Source organism: Sorex fumeus, unplaced genomic scaffold, assembly GCF_029834395.1.
Source record: "Sorex fumeus unplaced genomic scaffold, SorFum_2.1 ptg000265l, whole genome shotgun sequence".
Taxonomy (NCBI): domain Eukaryota; kingdom Metazoa; phylum Chordata; class Mammalia; order Eulipotyphla; family Soricidae; genus Sorex; species Sorex fumeus.
Window position 1 is genome coordinate 27,091,307 of NW_026606322.1, and position 13,797 is coordinate 27,105,103.

A 13,797-nucleotide genomic window follows, 5' to 3' on the forward strand; every position below is an offset into this window, starting at 1 on the left:
ATATAAGCTTGTAAATCACAAATTAGAAAATATAAAATAAGAAAAAGAATTGAGTAAAAATACACCATCTTCTTAGATAGAAAGGTTTAGTCTTATGTCCGCTTGCCAAACTTAACAAAAATTAATTTATAAATATTACTCTGATAAAAAGAATCATCCTATAGAAGGTGATTCTAATTTTCACTGAAAAATTAATATTAGACCTGAAGATGCTTGTAAGAAAAAAAGTGAGGTGAAATATTCATAGACACTTAAAATGTCCAACAACTAAAACATGAGGTAGTGAAATATGATTCATCAGATTGACATATGAAACTGGATTTTTTTTTGTCTTTTTGGGTCACACTTGGAGATCTCAGGGGTTACTCCTGGCTCTGCACTCAGAAATTACTCCTGGCAGTGTTCAGGGGACCATATGGGATGCCGGGTCCCCTGGTTGGTTGGCTACATGCATGGAAAACACCCTATCTGCTGCCCCAATCTGTGATTCTTGAGCCCCTCGAGAAGATAGAGTTTTGTTTTGTTTTGTTTTTTGTTTCCAGGCATGAATACCCTCTGCATAGTGATCTATGGCAAGAGCAGGGAAACGTTCATTTTCCTACCAGTTTTGATATCTAGGAGAAAATGGTTAGAATAAGGCCTGCCATCCCAGCTTCACAGAGGTCCTGTTTCTGACCCCTCAACTGTGGGCCAGCGGCCAGGATGTGGCTCTGCTTGGGGCCAAGAGGCTACAAGTCTTCAGGCCTGTTATGAGAGAGGAAGCCTCAGTTTCTCCCCGCCAGCTGCTGGGGGCAGTCCCGCTTTTGACTGTCTCTGCATCCTACATATTTGACTTCCTGCAAATTGCTGGGCGCTTTCTGATAAACAGGAAGCTGACAATTATCCAACTTCATAAACTGCCCCAGAGCTGAGGTTCATGGGGAGGGGGAGGCAATACCTAAGGCAAACGGCCAGACCACTCTGTTTGACCCTTGAATTCTCTGTAACATTCCTGTCAATCAGTAAGAAATGCAAAGAGCCCAATTTTCATTTAAAAGGGCCTGAACACACACACACACACACACACACACACACACACACACACACACACACACAATGAACCATAGATAACTAAGTTCTGTAGGAAGTTCCTTCCCACCTGGGAAGCTCCTTTTCCTTTCTCTTCTACTCTCCAATAAACTTTTCTACTTTCTAACTCTGAGTATTCTTTTTTTCTTTTTTTGATTTTTGGGTCACACCCAGCGAAACTCAAGGGTTACTCCTGGCTCTGCACTCAGGAATTACTTCTGGCGGAGTATATGGGATGTATATATATTACAGTAATACACACACACACACACACACACACAGAGTTACGGTTCTCCCGTTGTTCATTGATTTGCTCGGGCGGGCCCAGTAACGTCTCCATCATGAAACTTGTTATTACTGCTGACCCAAGTTCGATTCCTCCGCCCCTCTCGGAGAGCCCAGCAAGCTACCGAGAGTATCTCGCCCGCACGGCAGAGCCTGGCAAGCTACCCGTGACGTACTTGATATGCCAAACGCAGTAACAACAAAGTCTCCAATGGAGACATTACTGGGCTCACTCGGGCAAATCAATGAACAACGGGAGGACCATGACAGTGACCGTAATTTTATATATATATTTTACTGCTGGGGGACCATATGGGATGCCTGGGATTGAACTTGGGTTGACTGCGTGCAAGGCAAACACCCTACCCGCTGTGCTATCGCTCTGGCCCAGTCTGAGTATTCTTGTTACCCAATATTCTCACTTTTGAAAATACCGAAGCACCTGGAAACTGTGGACCAACCCTGAGACCTGCTGAACCCACTCTATGCGGGGTTGAGGTACCAGCCATCACTCCACACTGTCTCCAGTCACCTTCTTGGCCTTGGGCTGCAGAAGTTTAAGGAGCTTGGAGATCTGGAAAGGATCAGGCAGGAAGCAGAGCCTCCAATACCAAGGCCTGGGAACCCTGAATGGGCCTCTCAAGCTGAGCCCTAAACCTGATTGCATGTTTGAAGAAGAAGTCTGATCATCTGGTAGGTGGGCGGCCACGCGGTCTTTTGACATCCCGTGGACATCCCACCTTGGGGATACAGCAAGCCAACCTCCAGCCCCGACCCGACTACCCAAGCCCAGCCTCTTGCCTGTGCGGGTCAGGGCTCCCCGCAGACCACCCTAGCCGGGAAGGCAAGACTGTTACCCACCTCAGGCGCTGTTCCGGCCACAAAGAACTTGCACACCTCTTGTGAGCCCAGTGCAGGCTGGGCGTGACCCTGAGGCCCCCAAAGCTTCTACTTTTCTCCCCCAGTTTGCCACTCCAGGGAACCTGGGAGGGTGAAAAACTGCCCTGCTTCGGTGCTCAGTGGGTTTCGCCAGCTTCGGCTCAGTACCTGACTCTGTGGCCCCCCGCCCCCACTCCCTACCCCGTCCCCAGCCCCCACCGAGCCCGAAGGTCCCAGGAAGTCACACTGCGGGGTCAGACTTCCTATACATGTTTTCAGGCAGTCTGGCCACGTCCCATCTAGAAACCTGTATATTGGAGTTCAGACCCAGGGTGGATCTCTGCCACGATGGTCCAAAACTCTCCACCCCCCCACCCCCCACCAGCAAGGAAACCCAGCTGGAAGTTACCCCTGAGGCCTTCGCTCAGTCCACGCATTGCCTGCCCTCACCCCTCACCCCTCCAGCTGCCTCGGCCTCTTTCCTATTCCTCCAACAGTGCCCCCATCTGCGACTTTCTCCCCCACCCCTGCCCATGGGCCTCATCCTCTCACTTTCCTGTGAGGGTGGCGCTGCTGAAGACCACCTTCGCTCTGAGGCCTTCCCTGGGTAACCTGTTCAAAATCTCTCTCCCACCTCCCATATCCCCACCCAGCCCACCCCACTCCCCACTTCCCTGCCTTTCCTGCGTCCCTGAGCAGCGTGTAAAATGCTCTGGCTTCTCTCTTTCCTTCTCAGTGCTCTCCACTCTGCCAAGATGAATACCCCCCAAAGCACGAACTGGTTTCTTTTCGTTCTGGGCTGTGTCCCCAGGTTCTACAACCAGGCCTGAGTACAATGGTACTTTGGACACCAATACCATGAACTTTAACACCACTGTAACCTTATCACCTTAATGATACTAAATGTTTATTTAGTTATGGGGGGGCACATTCAGAGATGTGCAGGGCTTACTCCTGGCTCTATTCCCAGGGATCACTCCTGGTGGGGCTCAGGACACCATAAGGGGTGCCAGGAATTGAACCTGGGTTGCCCTCACGCAAGGCAAGAACCCTACCCTCAGTTCTATCACTCCCAGCCCAATAAATATTTTCAAACAATTTAAAAAGAAAACATTGTCTGACTCAAAAAGTGCACAGAAAAGCTGTTGCTGGTTGGGGCTGGAGCCATAGTACAGCATTTGTCTTGCATGGGGCCAACTGGACTTCTGTCCCCCAGCATCCCATATGGTCTCCCAAGCACCACCAGTAGTAATTCCTGAGTCCAGTCAGAAGTAACCCCTGAGCATCACTGAGGGTGACCCAAAAAGCAAAATAAATAAATAAATAAAATAAAAAGATGCTGCTGATTGATTCATTTATCCAAGGCTGTTTGCCTAAGGCACACAATGCCCAAGTGGTCGGCCCCGGGGGCGAACCCACCTTTCAGAGTGACCAAGATGTGGCTTTGCTGTTGTATTTCAGGGGTAGGAGTGATTCTGCTGTGATCTTTAAAGCCAGACACTGAGCAGTGAGGTTTTCCAGCACCGTCACTGGGGGGATGGGGAGGTGGGGGGCACCATCCAAGTTTCCACACACCTACACACACACACACACACACACACACACACACACACACACACTACCCTGGCTGCGAGGCTCTGCTCAGGCCGGTCCTTTCTCCACTCATCAGTTCCCTGTGCCCTTCCTGGGTGCCCCTGGATACAGAGCTCGGATCAAGGCCCCTTTGCAGCCCCTTAGGGCGGCCGTCTTCCCCAGCCTGAGATGTGCAGTAAGGCAGCTTCAGTACCTACTAGGATGTTCTGTGCATCTCTGGAGACGGGTCCAGATTCCCGAGCCAACCCAGTTTACAGCGAAGATTCTTGGGGATAGAAGGACCCCAGGGTGGACCTCTCCTGGCAGTCTCCCTACTTCCTGGGGGAGTGGACCCCTGCTCTCTGCACCACAGCCCCTGCTGGGCGAACCCCGCGAACCCCGGTGCACCCCTGTCTGCATCCTGTGCTCCTGGGTGGGGGGTTGAGAGGGGCTGAAAATGCTGATCTTGGCGCTGATCCCGTGGCACTGGGTGTGGGTCACACTTGCGCCCCATGCTAAGCCTGTTCTGCAGGACCCCGCGGCTGCTGGTGGAAAAGGCACCACCTAAAAGGGGCCCCCATTCATTCATGCTTGGCACAGAGGCACCCCAAAGCTGGGAGGAGACTCCCGTGGGGGCAATTCCAGATGGACCTGACAGATTGCATGGGCCTGGCCTCGGGGGTTCTGGAGGTGGTGGGAGGGAGGAAATGAAGGGTCCAGAGGAGCCCCCCACCCTTGGCCCCTCCTCTCCGCAGGGTGGACAGGGCCAGTGGAAAGCCAACTTGAAGTCTTGGGTCCCCGGGCAGCAGCGGGGGCAGAGGGGCAGGTGAACCGGCTCAGTGGGTTGTTTTTTGTTTGTTTGTTTTTAATTTTATTGAATCACTATGAGATAGTTACAAGCTTTCATGTTTGGATTACAATCACACAGTGATCAAACACCCATCCTTCCATCAGTGCACATTCCTCACCACCAATATCCCCAGTATAACCCCCCTTTCCCACCCTCCTCCTGCCTCCATGGCAGACAATTTCCCCATACTCTCTCTCTCCTTTAGGCCATTATGGTTTGCAATAAAGATACTGAGAGGTTATTATGTTTGGTCCTTTATCTACATTCTGCTCAATCTCCCACCCGAATGGTTCCTCCATCCACCATTTTCTTAGTGATCCCTTCTCTATTCCAGCTGCCTTCTCCCCTTTGCTTATGAGTAGGGTTTTGAGGGTCCCTACCAGGGGTCTGGGCAGCTCAGCGACCCAGGTTCTGCGGGGGCGCAAGCCGCCGCCAGGGGCCGCCTCCACCGAGCGCCTGGAATTTTCCACCGCCCGGACCTGCTTGCACAACTGTCTCCCGGGTCGAGCGGGAAGGGGGGTGTTCCCGAGGGAGGGCAGGAGTGGGGGGTGGGGTTACTGTTGTAGATTAGACTGCCCAAGGGGGCCCTCCTGGGTGGGCTTGGTGGGGTGCATTCAATCAGGCCAGCGGGGAGGTGGGGGCGAGGAAAGTGGAGGGGCTCGCGGGAGGGGCGCCTCTGTTTTCTAAGTCCCGGGGATGTACCGCGCTGCAGGCAATTGCTCCACTGAGCTGAGAAAAGTCGAAGGTAGACGCTCATATTCGTCTCTTCCTAGAGAAATAAAAAATCCCCCCTTGGATTTGGTGGGATCTGGGGGAGTGAGGGCAGGGGTAGAAGCTGGTACCCCACCCCTTTCTCTCTCTCCCAATCTTAATTTCTGGAAGGAGAAAAGGGAGAGAGAGGAGAGGGTGAGAAATCGTGAGAGAGATGTTGAGAGAGAGGGAGAGGGAGAAGGGAAGAGGAGGGGAGGGGAGGGGAGGGGAGGGGAGGGGAGGGGAGGGGAGGGGAGGGGAGGGGAGGGGAGGGGAGGGGAGGGGAGGGGAGGGGAGGAGAGGGGAGGGGAGGGGAGGGGAGGGGAGGGGAGGGGAGGGGAGGAGAGGAGAGGAGAGGAGAGGAGAGGAGAGGAGAGGAGAGGAGAGGAGAGGAGAGGAGAGGAGAGGAGAGGAGAGGAGAGGAGAGGAGAGGAGAGGAGAGGAGAGGAGAGGAGAGGAGAGGAGAGACAGCACACTCCTTTCTCTCCCTCTCCCAGGCTCCAGCATTTTAATCTTTGAAGCCTGGGACACTACCAACATATTTTGTAGGAGAATTTCACGATTTCCCACAGGCGATCAGCACTGCACAACCCAATCCCCTTCCTTGTCCACCCCCAGCTCTTGTCAAGGTCAATCGGGAAACTAGAACGTCCATCGAGGGCATTGGAAACAGGGGAAGTGGATCTCAGGTGTGTGACCAACCCAAGCGCCCCGCACATAGGGAGCCCCCTGTGGCCGCACCCACACAAACCAGTGTCATGGAATTTCTGGGTGGGCCGGTGGGGCTGAGCCAAATGCAGCTGGCATTGCTTTCTCCTTGGCCCTAGGCTTGGGGAGCTCCTGGGGGCGTTATTTTGGTGCCTTCTCTGCAGAGGGAAATGCTGCTTCTCAAGAGTGTTTGAAGAATAAATGCCTGGATGCCCGGATGCTAATTCTATCCCTGATCCAGCACAGACCTTGCACCACACACCTTTGCCTTGAGCCTCTCATTCCTGCCTTTGAAACAGAGTCCGAAGAGTCCTATGAGCATTAAAGAGTTTTCCAATGACCCAAGCATTCCCACTCCAAGGTATTTACCCCAAAGATTGGAAAGCAGGTCCTTGGACAGGGCTGCCCAGAGCTGCCCTGATTCCAAGAGGCTGTGCATGGAAACATCGCAGTGGCCTCCGAGAGTGAAGAAGGGAGGAAAGTGAGGTGTGTGCAGGTGATGGCAGGAAGAAGGAAGGAAGCGGGAGCCATCAGCGCTGGGCCTTGGGAAACAAGATCCTGTAAGAACAGCCAGGAAAGGGCCCTCTGGGGCCTAAATTCATGCTGTGACCCAGGTCCACCAACAGCCACAGAAAGTCCTTGGTGGGTGCCAGGGCTAGGTGTGTGGGGATGGGGGCGGGGGGGGGAAGGTAACTGCTTTATGAGTGTGAGGCTTTCTCTCGGGGTTTGGAAGCAGTTAGAGGCAGTGGACATACAACAATGTGGACAGACTAAATGCTACTGAAAGGTCCCCTTTCAAAGAATAATTTTTATATTTTAGCCATTTCACCTCTGCTTTTTTAAAATAGTGGTTTTATGGGGCTAATAATAAAAACACCCAACCAGGGATGAATGTAGCATCTATATCGAGCTGTGTGAGTGAGCAAACCCTCTGTCCTCAGAACCCCTCAACCTCGGCCCCAGGAATGACTCTTTCTCTTTTTTCAGACCTTGCGGCAAACCCTCAGGCCACACCAGGCCCTTCTGTGGCTGCAACACCCACTGGAAACGCTGTTCTGCCCTGAGGTCCCTTCCCTAAGGGACTGGGATGGGGTGGATCCCCAGGAAAAGGGTAGGTGGCGGGAAGGCAGAAGGTTCTCATATTGACCCCGGTTCTAGAAAGTTCCACCAGGGCTAATCCTGCAGATGGAAGAACCTAGAAGGACATTAAACCACCCCATGCTCTGAAGGATATTAAGGAGTACAGGCACCATAGGAGAAATCATCCCTGAAAGAGAAATTGTGGCTGCACAAAGCAGGACCTTCTAAATGACTGCTTCAACATCTCCCAATCGGGGCTCTTGGGATTATCCGTCTAAACGGTTTTCCGGAAGTGATGGGACATGGGTCAGAATTCAGCTCCTGGCTGCAAGAGCTGGAAATAGATGTGGATGTTCACAGAAGCTGATGGTCTGAGTTATAGCGGAGAGGGACACTCGGAATGAGTGCTGGCTGCTTGTGCTCTTTGGGGGGGGGACTGGGGAGGGGGGCACTGCTGAGGTACAGATAATGAGGGCTGCTCTTTGTGTAAACATGGTTTATCATTTTCACCACCATGACTTATAATACTGTTCATAGCAGGGTTCCGTGGATATTACATTCCAACTCCATACCCTCCACCAGAGTGTCCACTTCCTTCCACCATGGATGGGAACCCTGAACCCCACCCCCCATATCTCCCTTGCCTTGATAAGCAAACTGGTTCTGTCGACCAGTTCTCACCCTTCTACTTTTAAAGTAAAAGGATGGGGGTGGGAGGGGCAAATTTTGTAATTGGGTTAAAAGATGTCAGTCTCCCAGGAGGGGAGGGAGTTGGAGAAATTGGGTGGGGGGGACAGAAGTCAAGGACAGAGAGAGTGAAGAGAGAGAGAGGGAGAGAGAGAGAGAGAGAACACGCAAGGAGGACGGTCTGAAACAAGCAGACTGAAACACGAAGGAGGCATCCAATGTGGGCTTTGGAGCTGGGGATGATGAAACCAGAGTCTCCAGAGGGCATGCCAAATGCCTCCCTTTGTTTGTAGGAAAAGCCTTCTTCTGTTCTCACAATGAACGAAGACTGAAATTTGTCCCTGCAATATGGAGTTTGCAAAGTCCAGCTCTCAACGCCAAGTCTTCCGGACCATATGGGGGCATCTGAGAAAACCCATTTGTGAACCAAATGCAATGGATATCCCCCTGTTCCCCCCATGGGTGAACAGGGAGTGCTGGTATCTATCCCCTGAGCTGACAGTTCACCATGAACGGACTCTTTCTGTAAATCTGCCTGAAGCCTTTCAGCAGCAAAAGGGAGGCCTGTGTGATAAAGATTTTAGTGGGAATTGGAGTATTTTGTGGTTTGCTTCTCTTAAGTGACTCCACTCCTATAGGATCAACTATGGCCCTAATCAACTTACTTCTTTCAGGTCCAAGGGCTACGCCACCAAGCCTTCTTCCCAGAGATAATGACACACTGGTGTATGAAAGAGCTCCCTGGTGGTCTACAGTGTCCCAAAAACCCAGTTCCACAAGGCACAGGGCAGGGAACTAGGATACTCTAGAGAGAACGGGTCACGGAGACCCTGATGGATGGGTGTTGGGGCTTTGTGGGATGCATTTGCCTCAGAATATCTCCTGGTCTTCATAGAGAGATGGAGGCGGAGATGACAAAGAGGTAGAGATGGAAGTCGAGATGATAGAGAAAGAGATTGAGAGAGAGGTGGTGAAGATAGAGGCAGGTGATATTGTAGAGGTGTTAGAGATGGAGACAGAGATGATGGAGGTGGAGATAGAGATGTGGGAGACCGAGCTGGAGATGGAGGTAGAAATAATAGAGATGGGGCTGGAGCGACAGGTGGAGAAGGGGAAGTAGATGGAGAGAGATGATAGAGACAGACACGTTAGCGATGGAGGTGGAGATAGAAGTGACAGAGACGGAGATGAAGAATCGTGATAGAGATGCAGATGAAGGTAGAGGTGGGAGAGACAGATGTTAGAGATGGATCAAACAATAAATGGAGGCAAAACAAGAGAGGAATACACATGGACATAGAGAAGGGAATTATCAAGACAGCCTTCCATATGCTTCAGTTACCCAGTGTTTTATTTTAACTATCTCAACGAAGCAGGAAAAATTCCATATACATATGGAATGAGCTTGTGCTCTTTGTGGGCGTAGGGGAGCGGGCTACTGAAGTGAAAAGGATGAGGGCTGCTCTGTGTGTAAACATGGTTTTTCATTTTAGTCAAAATTTAACATAAGGAATGCAGTGTCTTGTACTAGAAGGAATTTAAAAAACAGTTCAATCACACAATTTTAATGCTAATGATAGTCCTCTCCACTCCTGTCTCCTCCCTCTTGCACTGAAACAGGTCAAATCCTTTGCCTTGGAGGCAGGAAACTCAAAGTTCTCTGTGAGAAGTAACTGAGCTAAGTGTATGCAGCAATTAAAGTACTAATTTATTCAGGTGCATCTTACAGCAGGTAGGGTGTCTGCCTTGCACGCAGCCAACATGGCCGACCCGAGTTCGATTCCTCCGCCCCTCTTGGAGAGCCCGGCAAGCTACCGAGAGTATTCGATATGCCAGACACAGTAACAACAAAGTCTCCAAAGGAGACGTTACTGGGCCCGCTCGAGCAAATCGACGATCGAGCCCAATCCTTATAGGGCTGGAGCGATAGCACAGCGGTAGGGTGTTCGCCTTACAAGCGGCCAACATGGCTGACCCGAGTTCGATTCCTCCGCCCCTCTCGGAGAGCCCGGCAAGCTACCGAGAGTATTTGATATGCCAGACACAGTAACAACAAAATCTCCAATGGAGACGTTACTGGGTCCGCTCGAGCAAATCGACGATCAACGGGAGGGCCTTTACCTTACCTTTACCTTTACAGTAATATGTTTGTGGTAGCCACTTTAATACACAGCTACTGCAGACATTTTAAAAACAATAAGGTCAGAAAACAATGCTAAACATTTCAACATCTCTGTTGGAATGTAATATCCATGGAACCCTGTTATGAACAGTATTATAAATCATGGTCGTGAAAATAAAAAAAATTTTTCATTTTCAGAACAGCCCTCAACATCAACACCTGCCTCTATCTTCACCACCTCTATCTCAATCTCTTTCTCTATCATCTCAACTTCCATCTTTACCTCTTTGTCATCTCTACCTCCGTCTCTTTATGAAAACCGGAAGATATTCTGAAGCTAATGCATCCCACAAAGCCCCAACATCCATTCATCAAAACTAACAGAGATGTTAGTTTTAAAACTATAGTTTAATAGTTTTAAAACTATTAAAAATGTTAAATAGTTTTAAAACAAACATTCCAGACTGCATTGCTTTTAATAACTCTCCTATACACTGACAGGCAGGCCCATGGGTACGCACGCGCACGGGCGCGCGCACGCGCGCACACACACACACACACACACACACACACACACACACACACACACCAGCTAGGACAAAGGACCCTGAGTCATATGGGGCAGAGAGTCCACAGAGGCGTGGGGTCTTGTCAGGGAGAGTAAGGGGTCCACATGACTTTGGCTCAGCCTCTGGAGCCTACCCAAGGATCAGGCCGTGGAACAGCCCCTGATTTCCTGTGCAGGAAACAGAATGACCCCCACCCCTGACGGACCAAGACGGGTGTTCACAGACAGAGGACAGCGAGGGAACCAGCTGCAGGAGCAGGGCTGGGGCTGTCCCCAAACACCTCTGCAGGGGCGGGAAATCCTGAGGCCACTTCACCCGCCCTGGGGATTTGAATAATTACAGTTAATGTGGCTTCATTTCCCCCTTTAACAACTGGCAGAGCCTGAAAAATGGAGTGTTTATGTATTTTTAATATAAAGTTGGATCAGACCTGAATTTGATTAGTAAACTGTTTTCTTTGGCTAACAAGAGCTCCTACACATTTCAAGCCCACCCCACAGACTATTTTCCATGTAACTAAAGAGAAAACAGCAACAGTGACCACCAAATGATGCTCAACAGGCTTCAGTCATTGCTTTTTTTTTCCCTTTTGGGTCACACCCAGAGTTGCTCAGGGGTTCCTCCTGGCTCTGCACTCAGGAGTTACTCCTGGCGGTGCTCAGGGGACCAGATGGGATGCTGGGGATAGAACCCAGGTTGGCTGCGTGCAAGGCAAACACTCTACCTGCTCTACTATCACTCCAGCCCCATGTTTCAGTTATTTTTAGATATCAGCAATGCCCTTTGGAGAGCCTCACAGAGAAAAGAATCTGTTTTGCAGGGAAGGAGAGGATTATGAGAGCCCAGTTCACCCAGAATTCTCTATAGTTCCGGGACAGGGAAACTGAGGCATAATTTCAAATCATTATTCTGCAGTATCTTTTCTGAACATGACATTCCATGGCATGCATAAATGGGAGCATATTCCTCAAACCCCCACTTGGGGACAGGTAGCAGCTAAGTTAGGGATTTTTGTTCATGCACATGCTGCTGACGTGAGACGATACTCTGACCTAGACAAACAGGGACTTAACTTTTCTCCTATAATGAAAAGTCTGGGAAGAGGCAATAGTGGAGTTGGGTTCATGGGGACCAGTCCCCAAGCATCCCCTGTAAATTCCAGGCAGGATAGAGGTGGGGAGGAGTCAGAGGGCAGAAGGCAGAGGGCACAGGGGGCTAGTAACTGAGAAGACTCTTGGGTTCATTTTCCCTACTGATCCGACCATCTGACTCCTGCTTCCTCTTCACTCTGCTTGTGAAAAGCCCAGATAACACAGTGAAACCTGCCATGGCAAATACACAAGAAGGGGATTGTGTCAGCAAGGAGGATTAGCAAAGCATCGGAAATTTCTTCTTACCACGTTCTTGAAACTATCCTACCATTTATCTTACAATCCCGCCTAAGGTAGCCCTGTAGCACTGTCCTCCCATTGTTCATCGATTTGCTCGAGTGGGCACCAGTAATGTCTCCATTGTGAGACTTGTTGTTACTATTTTTGACTTATCGAATACATCACAGGGAGCTTGCCAGGCTTTGCCATGTGGGCAGGATACTCTTGGTAGCTTGCCAGACTCTTTGAGAGGGGCAGAGGAATTGAAACTGGGTCAGCCGCATGCAAGGCAGACACCCTACCCTCTGTGCTATTGCTCCCATCTAAGGTATCCAGTTAAAAATGATCTCTTGGGGCTGGGGAGATAGCACAGTGGATGTGGTGTTTGCCTTGCAGGCAGCCGGCCTTGGTTTCATCCCTGAATCTCCTTAGTCCTGCCAGAAGTGATGCCTGAGCACAGTCAGGTATGGACCCAAGATAAGCACAAAAACATCTTGCAGAAATGCTCGCAGAATCTTTGCATCCTTGTTCATTCCAAAAGTAGTTCCCACCTCAGCCCCCACCTCCAGTAACTGACAGCTGGGTGGGCACAAGAACTGGGGCTCTTTGCAAAACACAGTATTGAGGGGCTGGAGTGACAGTACAGTGGGTAGAGCATTTGCCTTGCACACAGCTGACCTGGGTTCGATTCCCAGCATCCCATATGGTCCCCTGAGCACTGCCAGGGATAATGAGTGCAGAGCCAGGAGTTACCCCTGTGCATCACCTGGTGTGACCCAAAAAGGAAAAAAGAAAACACAGTGTTGAGGGTAGATAGCAGACCTGGGGTCAGGTGAGACTGTTCATGGCTCAGAAGCTCCCAGGTAACAAGAAAACTCCTGCACTGGCTTTCAGGAGTAAATGCTCAGGTGTCTTGGCTCCAGAAAGTTGCACACCATTCCAAGTGCAGTGTCACTCTCTCCATAGGGAAGATGTAGAGCAAGGACTGAGGTCAGCTCGAACCTCAGAGGAGGACCAGCTTCACAGCGAAGGGGCAAGCTCGCTAACAGAACTCACTTCTGCTCAACTCAGCATCAGAGTTCTGAGTCACGGCCCCCACAGAAGGTATGAGCGCCCTTGAATGTTTGCAGGCTGAGAAACTGAAGCACTTCTGAGGGTCCTACCCCGGGACTCCCCGGCCCCAACTCACTGAGAGGCCAGATCAGAGGAGGACCAGGCAGAAAGTGTGGGTGCACATGGCTGGGGGCAGCGACAGAGAGGACTGGACAGACTGACCAATACCCACCCAGGCCCCTGCAGAAAGCCAGGCTACCCATTTTCTTGCCTGTGGGATTTGGGTCAGCTACAGATTCCTCCCTGCTTTTATTTCTTTTTTGAAAATGAAATCCCTGGATGGGGTGTCAAGGCATAGAGATAAACAAAGAGAGAAGATTCCCGCAATATAAGGAGCCAGGAGGATCCTGAAGACCTTGAAGGGTTCATAGGAGTGAGACCTGGTCCCCCACACCCCCACCCAGATCCCTGTCCCTGTGGATACCGCCAAGAGCCTCAGAATCTGAAGAAACAAGGCAGGGAGGGGTGAGGAAGAGGCCAGGAAATGTGCGGGTGAGAGGGGATGAACCCAATTTCTACTCCCCCCACTTGGTCTTATCTTAAGAGAGTCAATCCAGTTTCCTTTGAGTTTGGGTTTGGGCCACACCCGGTGGTGCTCAGAGCTTACTCCTGGCTCTGTGATCAGGAATCATGCCCGGTGGTGCTCAAGAGACAAAGCAGTGCCGGGGACTGAACCTGGGTTCGCTGCATGCCAGACAAGAACTGAAACCTCTATACCGCCTCTCCAGCCCCCAGCCATCCCAG